Raw genomic sequence first — 13,788 nt, forward strand, 5'->3', positions numbered from 1 at the left:
ATACTAAATGGGGTACCCAAACCCCAAAGAGCAGCAAAATAGCTGTGCCTGCTCTGTGGTGTAACTCTGGACCTTGGACTGTAAATGCACCACAGTGTTCTCTCCAGCACAAATGCATTTTAAAACTTAGATTCCCCCCCAGGAGTGGGGGAGACTCATTCTTTATGCAGGGAGAAGAAGCAGGACCCTAGGGGAACCTTGGGCATCTCAGAGTGGGGACGTCCACAGCCCAGGCTGATCAACTATTTTGCTGGTACTCTTGCATTGCGAATCATTTGAATTCAGTGCTCTGAGGTGTTTGGGGTGCTTTTTCTTCCTAATTTCAAATGCACAGATCCATAATGTCACCTCGATTAGCCTGAGGCAATTGGTGGAGGAACTCTTCTTTAAAAAGAATAAAAAAGCTGCTTTTCCTGGTGAAGTCTTTGCAAATAAAAGGTTGTGTTGGAGCACTTTGAATGTGATTGCAGTGACTCACATTTTTAATGGCTTTTTTTTTTTTTTATCTAAGAAATGGCTTTTTTCCAAGCAAAGTCCTACAAGGCCTCATATAATAAACAAGGGTTCCTGCTCTTTTCCACACATAACATGAAAAATATCCTTGAGCGGGGCGAACTGCAGCCCATCTGCTGTAGCTTGGCCTGGTGCGCGGCGCAGCTCCCTGGCCATTACGCATGGCCCTTGGTAAAGCAAACCACCTGCTTCCTGCACGAGGTCCTGCCTCGAGCCTCCCAGTGCTTCTCTGAGGAGGAAACCCATCCAACCCCCTGACGGAGAAATGACAACCTTGGCATTCCCTTTCGCTGCATTTGTTCCGATGCCATTTGTTGTTCACTCAAGTGCTCCGTGGACTTTCGTCTTCTTTTCCATCCAGACTAGAAAAAGGCAGGCTGTGCCAGAGATAAATAGACTTGTACTTTCCTGTTTATTGCACTCCCTTGCTCTTCAGCTGTGGTCAGCAGAGTCTTCATTCGGGATGCCTCTTTCCTCCTACATTAAAGAGAAAAGAAAATCAGTGCTGTTGTTTTGCTAAGAAATAAACAGTTTTTACTACCTTTTTCTCTGAAGAAATCACACTATATTGTTAAACCAACTGATCACAAATAACCATCAATGGCACTCTGAGGTAAACACCTCATATGAAAAATTTCAGGTCAGATGGTAGAAATTGGGCAGAATTTTAAGATCAGCTTAAAATGGGATCGCACACCAGAGAACGAAGCAGTGCTGATAGCAGTGCCTGAGACCAGGTATCTGTCTTCTTGAAATAGTGTTATGTAGAGGAAGAAGTGTTTGTGGGTATGTCTGGTTAACAGTGTACTTTTGTGGCATAGATTAGAATCTCACTGGTATCAGCTCTATCATGTGTATGTTAATGTGCAATGTGCTGTGCCACTCAGTACTCAGACTGTACCTGTTTTTGTTCCTTTCTTAGAGACTGAAGTTGTGCAACATGCAGTAAACATCATTAGAACTGGAAAAAATACTTATTTAGTATGCATAAATAAATCTTCTAGTGACAAATAAAATCACAGCTTTAATCATGTCCTTAACCATTGGCCACAACAAAATCGTACATTAAAAAGGTATCATGTCTGGCTGGCCAGCATGCAAGCCTATGTTAACTTGTTCTGTTATGCTAAATGGTGGCTTTAGACATACCAAGCCATGGGCAGAGCTAGGCTTCAGCTGGGGCTGTATGAAACAGGGTAAAATGTGCAACACACATTGCAGTAAAGCATTGGTTAAGATGATCTCAACATCAACCTACAAGAATACGGTTGTGCTAAAACCTGATAGGAACAGTCCTAACTCTATTTCAGCAAACGCTGGTGCTCCTAGATTGCAGAAGCCACAGCGGATACCACAGTCCTTGTGCTTTCCTTTGCCTCCTTAATAACTAACAACCAAACTGCTGGGGTTACTGGCAGGCGTTCAGACCCTTGTCTTGAGCCCACACTTACAACAGACCATGCTCCAGCGCAGGCAAGAATTCCTGTGTGCTCATGACTGTGGCAGTGGTTTGGTTCCTTTTTGTAAAGAATTTACTTCAGGTGAATGAGGTATAGCAATAAACCTGGCCTCCTCCTCTCTGGAGCAACCACGCCTGTGATTCCTCAATACTTCAACCTGCCTTTCACAGCAGTACTCTAAGGTATTTCTGTGTTCCCTGTGATGGAAGCGGCACCAGGGCTGTCAGCAGTCAGGATACCAGTTTGACTCCTCTGCACACATTTGTGTTTGGCATCTTCTGCTCAGTCTTGTCCTGAATCCTTTTGGGTCAGCTCCATATGCAGCGTTTGTTGGGTGCTCAGCAGCATCTGGGTAGGGGCCCTGGATGTGACCGCAGTACAGATGATTCACTAACATAAAAGGCAGCATGAACACCTGAATAAATAGATTTACATGTACCATAAAAATGTTCCTGAATTACAAAGTTTCCAGCAAGCTCTGGTAGAAGCAAGCTCTGGAACAAGGCTCCAACAAGCTTGTAGAAACAGCAGGAGCAAGAAACCCAACCAGTCTTAAGATGGAGCATGCAAAATGTATGATTTGTTTGCAATAGCACAGGAGCCTCTGATGTGGAGGTTTCTCCTTGTCTTACACTCCACAATCTGATGTAGCTGCTACTTTTAGTCTTGGCTTCCTGCAGATACAGAGCTGCAATGTAAGCTTCTGTGTATATGAGGAAGAATGTCTTTCCTGTGTAGAGGAGCTGTGACGAAGGGGAAAGGTTTGCATTTGAGATGAGGATATGCAGTAGCGGGGATATTCCAGGAGCAATATTTATATTGCAAAAGCAACCCAGACTACTGCAACAGTGGTAGTAAGGGTAGTAAGGGCCACTGCAGCATCTGAGGTGGTGTCCAGGAGATGAAAGGAGTGGAGTAAGATAATACAAAACTGCTGGGTTTTATTACTAGCACTGTTGCACCTAATATGCTGGTCCTGGTGGATGATAGAAGCCTGATGCAGCAGTCTGTCATTGACTCTAAGAAGTATAGACAACGCATGAGGCAGATATTTTGTGTCTTCCCAAATAAATAACATAGTGGACATACTTCTCCAAAGAAGTGTTTGTCCATGATTTTTAATCCAGTGATCCCTGAGGTTTTGGAGGACTAGGATGCAGGCTGCTTGAGCACTCTTCATGCAGTGGTCTTCATGAATAATCAAGTAAATATTAGGCCTCCCCTTGAAAGCTGTGACATGTGTGTGGGTTTGGGCAGTTTTGGGATAGGGGAGATAGTGGGGGGAGTTGCTTTGTTTTAGAGTGATCTCACAAACCATTCCCTGAAGTCTTTCAGACCATGAGTGGTCCCCAGAGCACAGGTTGAGAAATACTCTCCCACAGACACAGTAACATTTGAGAGAAGAACTGCATTGTTCTCTAGAGGTTCTGAGTTCATGAAGCATTGCTCGGAGAGCAGGGGGTGGTTAGACATCTCCACTGTTATTTACAGCTCTAACTTACAGCAAAATAGAAAATAGCACTCTAATTGTTGTCACGGCAAACAAAATGTTTAAACCCCAGTGCAAATATAACCCATGCTGTTCTGCAAGCATGTGTGGAAAGACTGAGATGTACGATCTCCCAGTATTCCCATGAGCTAGGGTATAAAGTCAGGGCTGATACATTCAGCACCTTGTATGCTCTAGCTAATGTCAGTGATTATCAAAACATGCGAGAATCAAGAGCGAGTACAGGTTTTAAGGCAGGTTGTGTCACCAGTCACAAGTGTAAGAGCATCCCAAGGAAGAAGAGTGGGTGGGCTCCAGAAGATACATACAGTAAATGTACAGACCACTCAAGAGAGCCAGGTCTTCTAACGGGTTTCTTTCATTTTCTGGGTTGAGAAGCAGCCTTCAAGAGTCTCAAAACATTTTCTCAGTGAATGAGAGGTGCCTCAGATATGAGACATAAAAGGACAGTCTGACTAGAATCAGTATCCCTCCCCCATCGAATTTCCATTTGAATAGTAATAAGATGTAAATAATGAGGAGTCTCCTTTTGGTACTTACAATCGTCTTGCTTTTCCATTCTTTTGGAGGAGCACTTAAGAAAGATACCTCATTTCCCTTTGTCAGTAGGAAAGCAATAAAATTACAGTCATCTGAAAAATACTGGCATTAGCTCTGAACAGGGATAATGCAGAAGTATGTAAAAAAAACAAAGAAAATAATTTTTTTCTCATAGTCTGTTTAAGATAACTGGATTCCTCTAAGTGAGAAGCACATTTATCATTATGAATGTCACAATTTCCAAAGGTAACCTTCATTAAGTCTCTTAAAAAGTCAACCATCAACACCCACGTGGCTCAGAGTCTGCACAGCATAACCAATAATAAAACCAGTTGGTGTAATAATCACTGCTGTTCTCTCCCTCCATCGCTTTCTTTCTTTATATAAGAGTACGTGCATGTGTGTGTATAAAATAGACACAAACCTAGCAAAGGGCAGGACTCACTTGTCGCTGCACTTATCATGCATGGATGACTCAAAAATATATCATTCTGAAAACTAAAGAAGTCTTCCTTCTCCCGTATCATCCCTCTACAGGAAGAACTTTCTTTTCCCTGCCCAAATCATCACTTAAAACATTTTAGGACTAAATCATGACTAAACCTAAGCATTTTCATTTGGAGCAAGCACTTTCCAGCAGGTTTGGGTGGTCAGCAGCAGAGATCATTTGGCTTCTATGAAGTTAACTGCAATGAAAAAAAAAAAAAGGGCTTGTTAGAAGTGATTTAATTTTTTTCTCAAAGATTACTTTCTTGATAATGTTATACAATAAATCCCTAATAGCTGGTTTATAGGCCAGCTCTACAAGACAAACAGACCAACAACACAAGAGAAACAGTGAACAAATTGGCCTGGCCAAGTAAAGCTTTCTTAAGATAATTGAAAACAACTCGTGCCTGCACTCTGAGAAAGAAGACAGCTTTCAAAATGTTTATCTTTGAGCTAAAATACAAGTCCCAAGCCTGAGTTTGAAAAGCAGATGAAAAATAGCTGGCCCCAGTAAAGAGCTGATGCACAGCCTGGGGTAGTTGGACTGTGAGCATCACAGAGGAGGGACTGGGATCAGCAGATCAGCTGGGATGGTCCTGGGAGGAGATGGGCAGGGACCTCCTTCCTCTCATTTCTGTTCAGCTTCACATCTCAGAAAGGCACGTTCCCCCGGTCTCAGAGGCACAGCCTCCGCCAGCTACCTCACAGTCTCTCCTCACATGAGGCTTCCCGTTAACCCACCCCCCTACCTTTAGCCTCTCAGTTTGTTTCTCCCTTTTGGTCTCTCAGTCCTTTGGCACCTATGGATGACTATCCAACAGCACTGCACGGCTCCTCTGTCTCTCCTGAGGGCTACCCCGCTGACGGGATACTCAAACCACTCTCTTTTCTCCAACACGCCCTTCTCCAGTTGGTTTTCTTCACATTGGCTTCATGTAAATTATTTAGGCAATGGTTTATATGAAAACCTAGAGTGAGAACAGAGGTCAACATAGTAAAAAGGTTTCGTTGTAACCTCGCTTTCGTTCCCTAATTTTAGGAAACTGCTGCCTCCTGGTTCCAGGTTTCTCAGCACTGTGCGTGCTTGCAGCTCAGTGCTTTTGTTTATTTTGGAACATTTCCTTCACAAGAAGAAAGGAAGCAAAGTTCAGCCATTACCACATGAGCAGGAAGTGAAGAAAAAAACCCTGTCCTCATTATAAAAATATACACAGACCTTTTTCCTGCCTTCCCCACCCCTCCAAGCAAGACTTCAAAGCTAAAACACAGCACTCAGGCAGTGACATTTGCTATGGAAATACATTCATAGAGTGCAGCTCTACAGGCTGGGTCCTGGAGGAAATTTTTGTTGTTGACTTGATAGTCATGAGGATTGGGAAACCACGTAACAAGCATACGGGGTAGGGTGCTACAGTGTCACTGGCCTGTTAAACCTGCGCTTGGTGCATTTCTGTGCAGGACTGCTGCCTCCGGAAATCAACGGCCCGAGGAAGCCGAGGGTCTGGAGAGGACAGCTCCTATGCCTGGGGTGAGCTCTTGCAGATCGCAAAGTAAGCCTCAGCCTGGCATGCCAGGCTGTCCATCAGCTGCAGATGAGAGCGTCACCAAAGCTTATGGGCCAGCTCCTGCTCACCTTGTAAGTTCTTCTGCTAGAGCTGCCTGCAGATGCTGCTGGGCTACAAAAAACGCAGTGTGCTCCAAAAATGCAAACAAGTTGGACATCTAACTAGGGCATATGGTCACAGTGGAATTATGGTTTTGAAGACTCATTTCTCTGAGAACTAGGAACAATACAGCCCAGTAAGCAACACAAGGATGCAGTAAATGCCAGTCATCTCTTCAGAGAAACCTGCACAGATGAGTGACTTCTTTGGACAGGGATCATCTATTTGTGTCTCTTACTTTCTAAGAGTGACATCTCAGTAAATGATCTGTTCTCACTGCACTTCATGCTACTAAATGAATTACTGAGCCAGGAGGTGGCACAGAAGCAGAGAAGCTGTAATTTCTTGCAGGCTGCTGAGGCATTCCATCAGCTGTATCAAGAATACCACATAGCGTGCAAAGGGAAAAGATTAAAACACCATACTTGTGAAAAAAATTGTTAAGAAAAGGTTTCAGACCCAGGAGGGACAGTTTCTGAGCCTGAGAACCATGTGTTGGATATCCTCCAACACTGAATGACTACGAAACTCACAGAAGATCAGATCAACATCGGATAACAGCAGCGATGCATCCAGATCACTATTCCATCTCTGGGATAGTAAAAACAACTAGGAGGTGGCAGAGCAAAGGGCAAGACACCTGTATCTGGTAATTGCACATGAGGTTAAAGTGTTGACGGTCTCCTTACCGAGAGTCAATGCTTCTAAGAACACTTTCTTCTAGGACAAATGCAACATTGCCTCAGTGAAACAAAGGAGGAAGGACGTGCCTCCAACTTGTAAGGGTAAACACCACAGCAATGTCTCCATGTGCTTATTGCTGACAAATTAATATTCCATTAAGGCCAGATTTAAGCCCTGACCATGCTGGACACATGAGTAACCTCACACACATCTGAAGTTGAGAGGCTACCTTGTTTGTTGCATGACGAGCTGCTAGGGCTTAGGCAGGTTCGTTATGGCTACAGCAGTTCTGCAGCACTTATGCACACAGAGGAGAAAACAAATGTGGAGCTGATGGTAACTTCAGCTATGTGTTAGAGCTCTGTAGCAATACAGAAGTGGGCCAAAATGGATGGTGGCAAATAGTAGGGGAAAGGTCATGAGAAAAAAAACGAGGGAAGGAAATTGTCTTAGCAGAAAACAGGGCATGACCCCACCATCTGGCAAAGTTACAGAAATGTTAACCTTTGGAAATGCTATTAGTTCATTGCTGTTGGAAAGTTGGCGAGAAAGGCAATGCTCAGGACTGACTCAGTTCTAGGGTTTCTGCTGCGCTAAGCACAGTAACACGTGAACACACCTCCCCTCTCAGAGGCATGCTCGTAAGGAACAGTCCCTAAATACAGTGTTATTCCTAATATTTTGCTCCCCTAGGCAACCAACCACTGACTCCGCTCGGCATGACACAGCCTGGAAGAACTAGATCGTCTAGAATCAATTTGCTACTCCAGTTGAGTTTGATTTTATGATCTTAACACTTGTCATTTTGGGAAGAAACAAAACATTCACTGTTCCCAGGGTATGTAATGCTACTGGGAAGCCATAAATTTTAATTCACTGCTTTATTTCCCTTGCGAAGAGATGTTGTTCATATGTGCTGTCGCAGTTGGGGGTTCCTCTTTTTTTCCTTCTTTTGGTTGCTTGTCCCTTCATTAAGTTGGAACATACCCAGAAGCACAACAGCTTTTGTTTCTATCAATGATGGATGTTATAGTGAGAGTTTTGGTCTGGCTTCCTTGGACCAGGAATTGTTGCACTTGAGTTTTTCTGCTGGATGAGCTGGCGCTCCTGGCTCCCTCTCCAAGCTCTGCCAATCACTGTTTTTCTTCCTTCAGCATCCAGCTTGAATCTGAAGTAGCAGGAAATAGAAACTGATGGTTTTATTCATTACAGGAAAGGAATCAATTCAGAGTGTATGCTGGTGCCCAAAAGAGACTTTGGGAAAAGAAGTGCCCTGCAAGTTCATCTAAGAGTAGTTCAGAACTTGAAAGTGAAAACAGAAAACTTATTAAAGATACTTTTATTTGTTATTTAAATTAATATTTTAATTTATTGGAAAACCATACTCCTATAAAACCAAACTCAGAGTTTTCTGTACGATATATTGCTTCCTATTTGGGGAAAAAATACCCAGAAAAAATTGCTTTTCATTCTTACTGCTTGTATTTTCCACTTGAAAAAACTTCACCATGACAAAAAATCAAAGTACATACAGAAAAATGTCCAGTTAATTGTAGGGTACCTGCTGCAGTCTGTGAAAGAAGATAGGTGATATCTTAAAGGAAAGAATTTTAATGATAGCAATCAAAGTTTAAAGGGTTTTCTGTAATTTCATGTTATGGGATTAAAAGTATAACCTACCTGTGAGGTCAGAATCCCTGTTTAGCTCCTGTTTGAGAAGGAGACTCAAACTTCAGACAGGAGGTTGGCTGAAGCTTTTCATATTTTTCAGTACTCAGTGGTCTTAACATTTTGAGTACTGAAAAGGAGGAAACAGATACTGCAACTTGCACATTTTTCTCAAGTCCACGTCCCCACAGACTAATTTATATTCTTGAAAGTATGCAAATCAATTTTACAAACAGATCTGGATAAGAATCAATTTTTAATGGTCATCAATTTAAAGACCTTGCAGATAGAAGAGGTCACCTCTTTTACTCCTTAATAAACTCTGAAATCTAGCTGACATGTGGAGTCCACTGTTTTCAGTGGTGAAAGGGAAGTTATTATTTTTGGTGAGGTTTTTTGTTCCCATCCCCGAAGACCACATGAAACCTGGCTACCGTCCTGGGACATCAAGTTATTGTCTTTAGAGTCCCTGGAGTTAACCTAATAGCCTGGGATCTTGTCTGTAGAAAACATTTGGACAAAAATGAATTTATGTTGTATTTCCTGCCTATTTTTGATAGCTGCTTGGCCAGACTAACAGCATCCCTTCTTGTACTGTGGGACAGCAGTCTTTCAGCTTTTGATGGCCTTCTACAGGAAATCTGAACAAAAAATACACAGTATTTCAAAATGAAGACCAAGATTTACTCAGAGTAGAACCAACATGGAATTTAAAGCACAGGCACTGCATCAGCATGGTTGTCCTACTACACTTTAACAGAAAAGTTTAAAACAAGTAAACTGTTCCACACCAAATGGTGAGGTCACCGAGTACAAACTCATGGGGGGAACTCAGTAGAGGCCCTTGCAGAAAGGTCCTTGATGAGAACCAGAGCTCAGGGGCTGCATACCCAAACTCCCCACAGGGTTTGAAATACTTAGCTCTTAAAATCCGAGCATTTTAACTACTGAGAGAGATCTACTACTTGAGACACATGCTAATGCTGTGGACTTATATCTAATTCTTCATTAGATGTGTTTTAATGTATACCTTAAAGCATATATGCTATAGTGTATATGCTATAGAAAATAATCCCAAGGCTACAACATTACCAATATCAAAGAACTCCAGAGCTTCACCATCAGCACAGGAATGATGGGCTTCCGCAGCTTTTGACAGAGGATGCTGGTATCTTGCTCCAGTCTAGAGCTGTTTCCTCACACCCCAGTGCTGTCTCAGCGGATGGCTCTCGGACATGTGCACCTAGGTTGGGCACTGCAGTGGAAACCTCCTCAGTCCCAGCACCAGGTTTGGGGACACTTTAGGGGCTTACAGAAACCTGGAGTTTTGGGGTTACCATGTCAGAAGTTGTGCTACGCACAGGCATAAGAGTTCTTAAAGACAGTAATGGAAACTACAGCTAAGTTAAAAAATAATTTACTCTAATGCTTGCAAAACATTAATGCTTCAAAATACAGTAGCTCAGTGAAAGTCTTGAAAGGACTAATGGAAACTACAATTAATTCTCTTTTAAGACTTTCCCCGGACTACTATTTTATTGATGTGCTGATATTTATTCTTCATCTGCTTCTCTTTGAAAAAAAAAATCTGGTTACGGTTGGTAGCCAATTTCAGATGGTTTGTGACTTCATTTGGAACCCCCTTGATATATTTGCCAACTGATTTACAAGAATTATTGCATTGTAAAAATATTCAGAAAAGCTGAATGCAATTGATTCCTGTAAGACATTTTGTCTTACAGCAAAATAAATTATCTATCGTTAACCCTTTAATCCCTGCCAGCCTCTATCAAAACCATTTCCACATGCTTCTGAGACATCAGAAATTAAAATTCACTGCGCTCAGCAGCTGCCAATCTGGAGAGTGTATTTTTAATTGCAGATTTACGAGTTGTTCCTCTGTGCACGTACTGTGGATTTTCTGGAGTGCTAAGGAAAAGTAACAGGCTGTGACGAGCGCAGTCCCTCCTTCTCACTCAGTACAACATGTTCCAAGCAACTGGCTTCATCTGGGGGTGAGGCTGCTCTGGGTGACAGCTGGTACAACCTGGGTAAGGTTTTTCAGAAGTACATGTGTGGTATTTGTAATTAATTACAACTGTAGACACATGAAATTCATCACTAGAGCCACAGTTGAAACAACTGGGGTGCCTCAAGTGAGAAGGAGGAGGTGGCTTATTTCTGAGGTAGCATTTAAACTTGTTTTTTGAGTTATAAAGCCCTAAATATCTCCAGTTTTGCCTATCCAAGTTGGGTTGATACTACCCGATGTGAAAAAAGAAGATAACCAGAAATTAAGAGAAGGGATGTGTAACAGTGAGCCCTGATGTGTGCACAGGTTTACACATGTGAGCTCTGCCATCCATCACAACCACTGTATTCTTCTTAAAATAAAAGATTTTCTGGGATGAGAAACAGGATGCTGAGAGAAGAACAGAGCTGAAATGAACAGCCTTTCTCATCCTGGCAATTTATTTGATCTTCTTGAAATGAAATCAAATATTGAGTTGCACCCTCCTTTCTAGAAATTGCAGCAAATCCTCACATATTTGGATCATGAAATTTGAGCCTTTGTCTTCCTTCAGACTGCTTTTCCATTCTCTGCTTTGCTCTTGCTGTGTCCTGGATGTCTTTTTGATTTCTGTTTCTTAAGAATTGGGTTTATCTGTGCAAGGCTCTCAGATTAGCAGCACTGCTGTAAGCCCATGATGAAAAGACCGCTGAAATGTGTCAACCAAACTGATGCTGGTACATGTTATGCACATTTTGGAGTGTCAGAAAAAACAAAAGGAAAAAAAATCATTCCGTGTCTGCATTTTTCCTGCTACAGCAGAAAATGTATTTCTTTAAGAGACCTAATGCAGTAAATGAAAGCTGTGTTTGTCTATTCTGCTCTTTTGTCACCCCACCTACTTTGCAAACTACCTTGAACTCATTAACTTTATTTTGTCCAGGGTCAAGCAGGCTCTAACTTCCAAAGCTGCCACAAAATGGTTTCAGCCCATCTTCTCTGTCCTTGCCCAGAGCTGTCATTGTTCAGTACAAGTTTAACTTGCTCTTGCAAGGATTTGATGAGACCTGTGCTCACAAAGAATTTTAGCACAGCTGAGTTGAATTTGCAAGAGGTAAACTGTGGGTGCTATTTAGATTGTCAGCCTCTGGGAAAAGCATTTGGAATACTTTGACTTTGGGTCTTTGGGTGGGGGTTTTCTGCATGTTGTAATTTTGGAAGATAAAACAATGCTATTGCTTTTCTCAGTCAGTGCTTCAGAAACCTGCTTTTGGTAGCCTACTCCCCTCAGCTCTGTTCCTACTACCTACTTCACATGGACAAGTGAATAGATCAGGTTTGACATATTTGGCTCTTCCAGGTTTAGAGTATTGAAAGAAAACTGTCATGCTGCATTTGACAACTCTCTGTCTACATGTGCCATGATCCCCCAAGGCTTCCACCTCCATCGAGCAGTCTGTCACCCTGCCAATTCTTTTCCCAGATTTGTTTCAACAACCCCAGCTGCCTTTCTGCCAGGTAACTTCTTCCATTACTTACAGCCTGCTAAACAAACTGATTGCCCTGAATGCCTTTAACGAACACACAACAATCTGGCTGCGGTCCCGCCTCACCTCATTCCACAGGGTAATCACCATCCTCTTCTGCAACCTCATTTTCTGGATTTGCAATAGTAAAGAATGCCTACCTCGGGGCCATGAGCCCCTCAGCTTGCTAGGTCCATTAGTCACTGTGCCTGTCTTAAGGTAGCAGGCAAAGACCATGTAAGTAATGGTTGAAGATGGGAAAAGATTCTTCACCAGGTGAGTCTCAAGTACAGCACTTACTCAACTGCCTTGAGGGAGCTGCAGGAAGAGCTGCAGGAGCAGTGCATTAACATTTGAGAACTTCACAGTGCTACAGATAGTGCCAGAATTGCCTTCTGTGCTTCATTTCAGGATCCAAAAGCTCTTGCCAAGCAAGGAACGGGAACTATGGGTTCATGCTGGCATCCATTTTGAGAAAGTTATCTGGAGGAACAGCATGTGAGCCAGAGAGCTTGTGAGAGCTTCTTTCACTGCGCAAGAGCTTCCTGCGTTCCCAAAATGCTCATGTATCAGCCTACAGGAATGGACCCCGATGTTCTGGGGCAGTTAACCGACATAGTAACTGCAGTTAAGATACAGGCCAAGAACAGACGTGTGCTACAGACTACACCTGATTCAACATAATGAACAGAGACATTCTGTCCAGCGGATGCAGAGATAACAGGTTGAATTATCCATAGTTTGATTATTTGGTGTTGACACAGTTTTTATGACTAAGTCACCCTTGAGATGCTCAGAATCTGGAAATCACAACCACAGATAAAAATTTCCTTGCGGCTACATAAAGTCACAGTACTTTTCTGACAAACTTTGGCTGAGAGCTTTGAGCATTTTTAGCTTATCAGGCGTGCAATGCATTTCACAAGGAGAGTGAAGTCTTAAGGCATAAATCATTGACTTAAAGGAAAACAACTGTGTAACAATATTACAAGATATACAGAACAGGATGCACTTGGATTCCAGTTTCTGTTCATTGGCTCACCAGAGACAAGGATCATAAATCAGAAATAGAGAATGGAAATCAAAGAAAAGTAACAGGAAGTGTCAAAATGAAAACCTGGCAGAAATTACCAACAGGAGGAAAAGAAAAAAGGCTCCAGATGTTTTTTTAAAAAAATTAAAAACCTGGGAAAGATTCAGTGAACAAAAGATCTACAAGCAGAAAAGAAAAAACTGATAGCTTGGGTGGGGGGCTTCTCCTCTTTCTTTCCCACATACGAGCCAGGTCTACTGAGGCAAGAAAATATGCATCTACCAAAAAGATGAGGGAGGCGAAGGGGCAGAAAGCCATATAAACATCACCTCTCCTTCTTTCTTCCCATGAAACACAGCTATGGAAACTCTGATCCGAGAAATATTTCAATTGGGCTCACAATTCAAAAGGTTCATTAAACCCAGGATTATTACCACGAGAGAACTTGATCAGAGTAGCCAGGCTGTAACGTTTAAGGGCCTCCTTATTCTCACATACCTACAAGGCTGCAGCAGTCACACGGCTCTGAGCGTGTGAATCCCCGCCCTACGCAGCACCAAGCGTTTTCCTCTGGGGCCATCTGCCGGCATTCGAGCAGATACCTCTCAGGACCTTTCTGGGACGATGATTGCTTTATCAGGTGCATCGAAGGTGAACGATGCTGGAGCCATTCAGCACGATTTCTCATGG

This window comes from Pezoporus occidentalis, unplaced genomic scaffold (assembly GCF_034315485.1).
Source record: "Pezoporus occidentalis ecotype Australia unplaced genomic scaffold, CSIRO_AGI_Poc_V1 ctg3, whole genome shotgun sequence".
NCBI lineage: Eukaryota > Metazoa > Chordata > Aves > Psittaciformes > Psittacidae > Pezoporus > Pezoporus occidentalis.